Source organism: Nicotiana tabacum, chromosome 11 (genome assembly GCF_000715075.1).
Source record: "Nicotiana tabacum cultivar K326 chromosome 11, ASM71507v2, whole genome shotgun sequence".
Taxonomy (NCBI): domain Eukaryota; kingdom Viridiplantae; phylum Streptophyta; class Magnoliopsida; order Solanales; family Solanaceae; genus Nicotiana; species Nicotiana tabacum.
The window spans coordinates 13,310,348-13,318,845 of NC_134090.1; the positions used below are offsets into that span (position 1 = coordinate 13,310,348).

The following is an 8,498-nucleotide window of genomic DNA, read 5'->3' on the forward strand; positions in this document are numbered from 1 at the left end:
AGGGGGTCACATTGTTTTATTACTAGGATAAGGGTACATTCTTTTATGTTAATCGTTATCATTTTATTGTTGAGATGCAAACCAGTTAAATATTACTTTAGTTAAACAAAATAAATAATACATGATCATAAAAACCAAGGGCATATATACACAAAACATTGAGATTTACTCATATGAAACTATCAAATGTAAGATTCATTATTATATTTACGAGATGAAAATTGATGTGCAAGACAAAGAAGAAATCCTCCAAAAGTGACAACATTAAGGGGTCGTTTGGTATGGTATATAAGAATAGTACTGAATAAAATGTATTAGTAATGCAGAGATTAGTAATGTAAGCGTTAGTAATTCAAGCATTAGTTATGCAGATATTATTTCTTATTCACTGTTTAGTGTAGTGTGTTAAAAATTAAAATACATTGCATAATTTTTAAGAAAATTAGTTGTTTACAAAAATACCTTCCATATTCTTTAGTTTTGAGACAAAAAATTAGTACTACTTTATCCCTTGTGGAATTTTACTGGGTTGTTGTTGTTGTTTATCCCTTGTTTAGTTAGTAATCCTGGGATAAGTTATCCCAAGATTAAAAAAGTATCAGGATAACTTATACCTGCCAGAAGGTGGAATAGTAATCCCATGATAAAGCAATAAAATATACAATCTCAGGATTAATACAGCATGCCAAACAGTCAATAAAAAATAATACCAGGATAACTAATCCCAGTATAATTACTCCCAGCATAATTTGTCTTCAAACCAAACCAAAAAATGGAATAAAGTTAATCCTAAACTTTATCCCGAAATTATTATCCTTATCCCACATACCAAACTACTCCTAAAGATTTTGAAAGGCCAGTTCTGTCTATATACATGTTTATCTATATATTAAAATCATGGTATTACTATATATAGTGCATTGGCGTATAATTAATACAAAGTAGTATTAATTATACATAGGTTGAAAAACTCTAATCCCTCCAGTCCAAATAAGTGATTTTTTGGTTATTTTCACACATATTAAGAAATTCACCTTTTAACAATAATTAGCAATGAAATTGACCATATTAACCTTTATTATCTCTTCACATATATACACACTCCTAATACATACTCCAACATTAATTACTCCAAGGGCAATGTAGGAAAAAGATAATTAATGCATTCTTGAAATTGGGAAAAATCACTTATTTTGGACCACAAGAAAAAAGCCAAAAAATTATTTATTTTGGACCGGAGGAAGTAACAAACAAGAGAATAATAATACCAAAATTGTTATAAATCCAATGTATGTGGATGTCACTTCCAATGCATGTAGATGTTCTTTTCGTAACTGTCTTTGAAAAATTCAATACCAAATGAATGAGTTCATTAATACATGTAAATTGAGAAGAGATTTTGTAACCTATAAATAGTATGTTATTCTTCTTTGGAAGAATACATAAGAAACACACTTGAATAAGAAAGCTTCTACATTCTCCTCCTATATATTTTGTCTTCATTACTATATTGTTCTATTTTACTCTTATTTTTAAACACGTTATCAGCACGAATTTCTCTAATTCTATTTGCATTATCACCGCATGGTCGAGCTCTAGTTTTCTCCTATATAAAAAAAAGGGTATGTATTTGTGATTGAATAGTTTGGAAAGTTGCAAATGGAAGCCAGTCTCCATATCCTGATCAAGTACATCAAAAACAGGTTGAATGCTAATGCATAGATACGTTTCTCATTATTCTAAACTAATTCATTTATCATCTTTGTATTAATTAACTCCGTATTAAATATGTAGTAAAGACACTACAGTGCTCAAAGAGTGATACACAAAACTGAAAAGATATGTCATGAATAGCTATAGTTCTTATATACAAAGAACTTAAAACTCAAACTTACATAATAAAAAAAAAACCGAAGACCCAAACTATATGGCAATTAATTATAGCAAAGACTCTAACCTTACCATCTAGCTACCTCCGAGTTATGTTTTATATTATTGTTCATCTAATACTGCAAGTGATGTGCTTAAGCAAAGATATTACATGCGTTTTCATATCCAATAATCATATTCTATTCAGGAATTTCTCCGTAAGTTACGTTAATGTTACGAGTAATGCTATTTTAGTACCGAATAAGTATTGTGCTTGTGCTTATCACAGAGATGCCTACTTATGATATTCTTGAGTTGTCAAACGATTTCAAGATATATATGACTCCAAAAAAAAAAAATTAATAACTCCCAGTTGGAAGCTAAATATAAAATCAAGACTACTGTCATGTTACATGATGCATGTTAACCAGGGGCGGATTTAAATGCTAGTTTTAGGTGCTCAAGCACCCATTAATCTTAACGTAAACTAAATATAGCTATAATAAAAATATAAGAAATAAGATATAACATTTTAGTGAGCACCCAATAAACAAAATGACTGATGGGTGCCATGGTTCTGAAGTGAGAGTTAAAACCTTTCCTGAAAGTAAAGATCCAGGTTCGATTCCTGTCACAAGCACTGCCTTTATATTTTTGAATGTCAGCTTTTTGTAAACTTTTCCTATTCCCTTTAGGTTTTAGTTTAGGTTGTCAGATTACGTTTTAGTTTAACTTTTCGTATATTCCCTTTATGTTTTCCTATCTTTTTAGTTTTTAACCTTTCTCTGCTTTTGAACTAAATTTTCCTTTTTTAGTTTTTAGTTTTTCCTTTTCCTACTTCCTTTCACCTTTAGGCTTTATTATATTAATAATTAATTAGATTTAAGTATAAGAAAGACCATCTTTACAGTCTTACAAAAAAATTTAAAACTAAACCCTTCTTGAATTTTTGCTCATTAGGAACGTAGAGAAGGGAAAAACGAAGAACAAAGTAGACGAAACAATCAACAAACTCTTCGGTCATTCACAACAATCTCAAAATCAGATTATCAGAACATAGCACAAGGTAATAAGATTTGGTGTTTTTATTAAAGTAAGAAATTAAAAATATTCTTAGAAGTATTTTGAATTTTATCATGCTTATAGCTTATTCTTTGAAAGCAGATTCAATGAAAAATATTATCTTTGTTACCAACTTGCTTGATTCCAAAACTTAATTTTGAGAATATATGCAGGTTAGTAATATTGGTGGGTTGTGCGATTGATGAAATTGTGCTCATCAACTCATTGCTTCAGAAATTTATAAGTTTTCATCTTTTCTTTCGAAAAATTAAATAGTTATATCGTTATTGCCGTGTTGTTTGTGTTGTTGATTGAGGGGCATGGTTTTCCCGATAGAAATTAATTAAATTATGTGTAGTAAATTTTGTGTCGAGATGGATAAGTTTGTCACAAGATCAAAAGTTGGGCAACCAAGTTCTAGTTCTTCTCATCCATCTGTTGCGTCATCCGTAACCCCGGAAATTCAAAGGGATATATCTCTTTCAGATCATAATTTAGGATCTCCCAATACTGACCCGGGGGATAGGAAGTCCATTGCAGAATATAGCCCTAATATACGAGATGAAATTAGAAAACATTATATTCAAATGGGACATTGCCAGCCTACGAGTCATGATTTTCCTAAAACTAAGTTTGGGAAGATAATGCGTCAGTTTTATCCTGGTTGGTTTAAGGGTCAACATTCAAAGTGGTTGGAGTACAATATATCAAAAGATGCTGCATATTGTTTGTGTTGTTATTTATTCAAAAATGAACATGAAATTCATGGAAATATGGGGGATGCTTTTACAAAAAATGACTTTAAAGGGTGGAACAAGGCTATAGAAAGATTTAGAGCTCATGTTGGAGAGGTAAATAACATCCACAACAAGTGTTTCAATAGGATGATTGATTTAATGAATCAATCATAATAAATTCGCACTTCTTTTGAAAAGCAATCCGAGAAAGCATAGATGATGAATTTTTAAACAGTTGTTTAGTTTGCTATGTAGAGCGTAAGATATTCTCAACTGTGAGCAACGATGCCATTATTCATCGTTTTCAACATATGAAAAGTCGTCGATCACAGTTGTGAATTGTGACTAGAAGTCCTTTTGGTAATGATAATACTATTAGTAGTTCATTATGACTTGTGACTAAAAGTATTTGTTGGTAATGAAAATATTATTAGTAGTTTTCATATTAAGTCGTTTACTCTTGCATTCGAATAATTGTGCACTTATACTATGCGATTGATAGCACTTTTATATTAAAGGAAGTGAGCACCCATAACCTTAAAATTCTAGATCCGCCACTGATGTTAACTGAGCATGCATAAATTAAAATAGTTATCGTGATTATATAACTTAATAACGCATATTTAGTCTTGTGCTATTCTTATATACAATATGACACATTGTGATTTATTATGATATGAATTTTAGAGTTACATGTTTATATTATAAGAATTATCTATGTTGGTTAAATATCTATAAGCCACTACTTAAATTGTGTATTTGTCTATATCTCATAAGTCTCATTAACGCATATAATCACGAAGTTATAATATTTTTAAAGACTCGAGTTTAGTCCTAATGCATTTTAGCTTATTATATTATTCGTTGATGGTAAGACAGTAAGTTCAAGTCTCAACACTCCATGAGGGTAAAACATCAGATTCAAGTCTCGATGCATCATGATAATAAGATGTTGGATTCAAATCCCAATATATTATGGCCTTACACGTCTTATATGGGTAGACATTGAGTCCGAGTCCCAATGACAACATGCGATGTAACGATGAATGAGGAAAAATAATATGATTTTAATAAATAAAAAAAATCATGAAGCCCGTCCCATTATGTCTGCTCCATTCTCTCAAGAGAATGTGAAAGCAATAGATCAAAAGTCTAAAAGAAGACTTAACTAATTATCGGGGCCATATGAATGCACGTGGACATGGCAAGGGCCAAAATAATAATAATCATTATTATGGTAATTATAAAAAGGAGAACAATAAGGGTTCTTAAAGTAATCCTTCAAAAGTGAAGGCAATATTTGTAACGACCCGACCGGTCGTTTTAAGCTCTAGCGCATTGTTCAACAGTTTGAGGTCATGAGCAGCTTCACTTCAAGTATTATGACTAGTACACATGGTTGAAATTGAATTCCAGGAAGTTCAGAGTCGAATTGGAAAGAGAATTTTCACTTCGCAAGCCTTAAGTTGAAAGAATGTGACTAAGATTGGATTATTAAGTAAACGATCTCGAAATCAGGATTCGAAGGTCCCAGCAGGTTCGTATGATGATTTCGGACTTGGACGTATATCCGGATCGGATTTTGAAAGACCCGGGAACGTTTCGGCACCTATTGTGAAAGTTAGTATTTTTGGAAGAATTTCATAAGTTTGGATTGAAGTGCACCTCAGTGTTATCAATGTCCGTTTGGGATTTCGATTCTGGGAATAGCTCCGTATGGTGATTCTGGTGTTAGGAGCGCGATCGAAAGTGAATTCAGAGGTCCGTGGGTCATTTGGCTAAAGATAGAAATTTGAAGGTTTTTGAGGAATTTGACCGGAAGTGGACTTTTTGATATCGGGGTCGGAATCCAATTCCAAAAGTTGGAGTAGGTCCGTAATGTCAAATATTACTTGTGCGCAAAATTTGAGGTCAATCGGACGGTATTTGAAAGATTTCGGCATCGAATGAAGAAGTTTGAAGTTCTAAAGTTCATTAAGTTTGAATCGAGGTGTGATTTAGGATTTTGATGTTGTTGATGTGATTTAACACCTCAAGCAGGTCCGTGTTATGTTATGGGACTGAGTTGTGTGATTGGACGGAGTCCTGGGGGCCTCGAGTGAGTTTCGAATGTGCGGGAGGAGTTGAAAGCACACCAGATTTTCTGGTGTTCTTGGCAGCAGTTGCAGGTCTCGCAAATGCATAAAATTGTTTGCATTTGCGAACCTCACATTTTTGAACCTCGCATTTGCGATGGAGCCTGACCTGAGGCAGAGTCCGTATTTGCGATATTTTGGTCGCATTTACAACCTCAGCAGAGTCCGCATTTGCGACCTTGGCAGAGGAGGCCCATGTTCGCATTTGTGATAGTTTTGTCGCATTTACGACCGTCGCCTTTGCGAACTAGGTGTCACAAATGCGACATCTGAGGCCTGTGCCCAACTATTAATTTCGAGACTTAGACCATTTAACTCATTTCCTTTCATCTCTTAAGCGATTTTGGAGCTTTTGGAAGAGGGTTTTCACCTAGCACTTTGAGGTAAGTAATTTCTACACAACATGAGTTTAAATACATAGATTATGGGTAGATTGACATGTAAAATTATGGAAAATTAGGTGAGAACCTAGGGTTTTGACAAAAATGAGATTTAACCACACAATTTGTTATAAAATTTAGTAGAAATCATATATTCTTGATCCTTAGGTTATGGGTAATGACTATCTTCAAATATTTTCGGAATCCGGGCACGTGGGCCCGGGTATGAATTTTAGGAACCTTGCATTTAGAGTTGAGAAATTAGTTTAATAATTAGAATATAAACTCTTGAGCATGTATTGACTAGTTCTTACCCCATTTGAATAGTTTTGGATCGTTCGGCTCCGATTTGGAGGTTTGAACGTGTTCTTAATTTGGGATATAGGCTTCAGAGCAAGGTGAGTCTCCTTTCTAACATTGTAAGAGGGAATTGTCCACATAGGTGAATTAATTAGATTTGTGCTTCTATTTGCGGGGGCTACGTACGTACGAGGTGACGAAAGTCCGTGCGTAGCTACTATTATGCTTAAGTCTGGGTAGTCTAGGACCCAAAAGCATGCTTTACTTGCAATATTTTAAATCTTGTTGTCAATTTAAAAATGCTTAAAACATGTAGAACGTGTAGATGAATTTCTAAAAAACTAGTCATCGTTTCTTGATTTTGAAAAGAGAAATCGCCTTTTCTTGGATAATTGCTCTTTGATGAATTCTTGTTTGACTATTTGGATGTGTTTATATATTGTGGAATGGGTCAAACGCCTCAGTAGATCAATAGATACATCTATAGTTCGCGCCATTCGACTATCTGGCAGTGCACAGTTTAAATACTGTTGGATCGGGTCGTACGACCTCGGCATAATTTGCGCATGCTTATATTGCTTGCCTTGAGATTTATAGATATTGATATTTGTTTCTCCCTGGTATGAGATAAACGTATAAATGATGAAAAAATGAATTTGGAAATTTTTTTATAAACGGAAGAACTGTTTACTTGCTTCATGCTATTGAGTTACAAGCATTTTTATAAAATCCTCGATTTATTATATTATTGATATATCATTATTGGACCATTAGTAAGTGTCGATGTCGACCTCTTGTCTTACTTCTTTGAGATTAGACGTGATATTAATGGAGTACACGTTATTTTTGTACTCATGCTACACTTGCTGTACATTTTTATTGCACAGACACATGTATCTCTAGTGGCCTAGTGGGCGTAGCAGCATGGTTGATACAGAGACTTAGGTAAGCTGCATTCCGCGAGGCGACCTGTAGCTAGCATGGTCTCTTTCAGTGTATTGTATTTACTTTCTGTCCAAATTGTATTTCAGACAGTTATTGTACTTTATTCGATTTCCTAATGGTTGCTCATGCACTTGTGACACCGAATTCTGGGATGATTATGGTATAATTTAATATTAAGTTTGTTAAAGACTTCATATTTATTTATGTGTCTCATTAATTATTGTTTAATATATAAAGAAAATGATTTCAACAAATACTAAAATGGGAATTTAATTAACTTCTTGGTATTGTCTTGCATGACAGTGTGTTTGGTGCCATCACGACCCTTAGTGGATTTTGGGTCGTAACAACATGGTATCAGAGCACTAGGTTCCCTTAGGTCTCACGAGTCATGAGCGAGTCTAGTAGAGTCTTGCGAATCAGTACGGAGACATCTGTACTTATCTTCGAGAGGCTACATGGCTGTTAGGAGAACTTCCCTTCTTGATTCCTCATCATGCAGTTTGATTCCTTCGAGGCTTATGACCTTATTTCCCTCCTACTCAATCTTATGCGACGTGAAGTGCTTATTATAAATCTAGAATTGAAGAATTGTAATGGTACTACAGATGTGGTGCAGAATGTTTCTCCCGGCATGGTTGGTTGGGCTATTGTCGTCGCCTTGCGGAAGGATATTTTGTCATTTTAGCTCGGTAGCTGCACTTCTGAGAGCTTAAGGCTGTGCGCCGATTGCTATGATTGTTCATGATTGGTTATCGCACGGTAGTGACGTGATGATAGGATACTTGCCTATGTGTTGGGGCAATGAATGACTTGGAAGGAGGTTTTCTCAGTGCATGATTCAGAGATTTGGTGTTGTATTTCCGGCGAAGGAAGATCAATTGGACTATGAATGACCAGGTTTGGGTTGATGGAGTAACAAGACTCGATGTTTTCAAGTGTGGTGGAATTTTCATCTGCGACGCGGTATCGTCGTCCTCGATTGGATGTGTTAAGTTCGCCGGTGTCATGGTCTTCTACAATTCGCCTTTGGGGCAAGATATTGTGAAATAGTATTGGAGGAGCAGTTG

General features: G+C 34.3%; 1 long non-coding RNA gene across 1 annotated transcript; it reads left to right on the top strand.

The window, feature by feature from the left end:
* The first annotated feature begins 1,459 nt into the window (after window positions 1-1,459).
* LOC142166496 (uncharacterized) lies at window positions 1,460-7,608 on the top strand. Its single transcript, XR_012696902.1, has 3 exons — window positions 1,460-1,703; window positions 2,830-2,935; window positions 7,371-7,608. It is a non-coding gene; the product is annotated as an uncharacterized LOC142166496 (long non-coding RNA).
* Window positions 7,609-8,498: the final 890 nt, after the last annotated feature.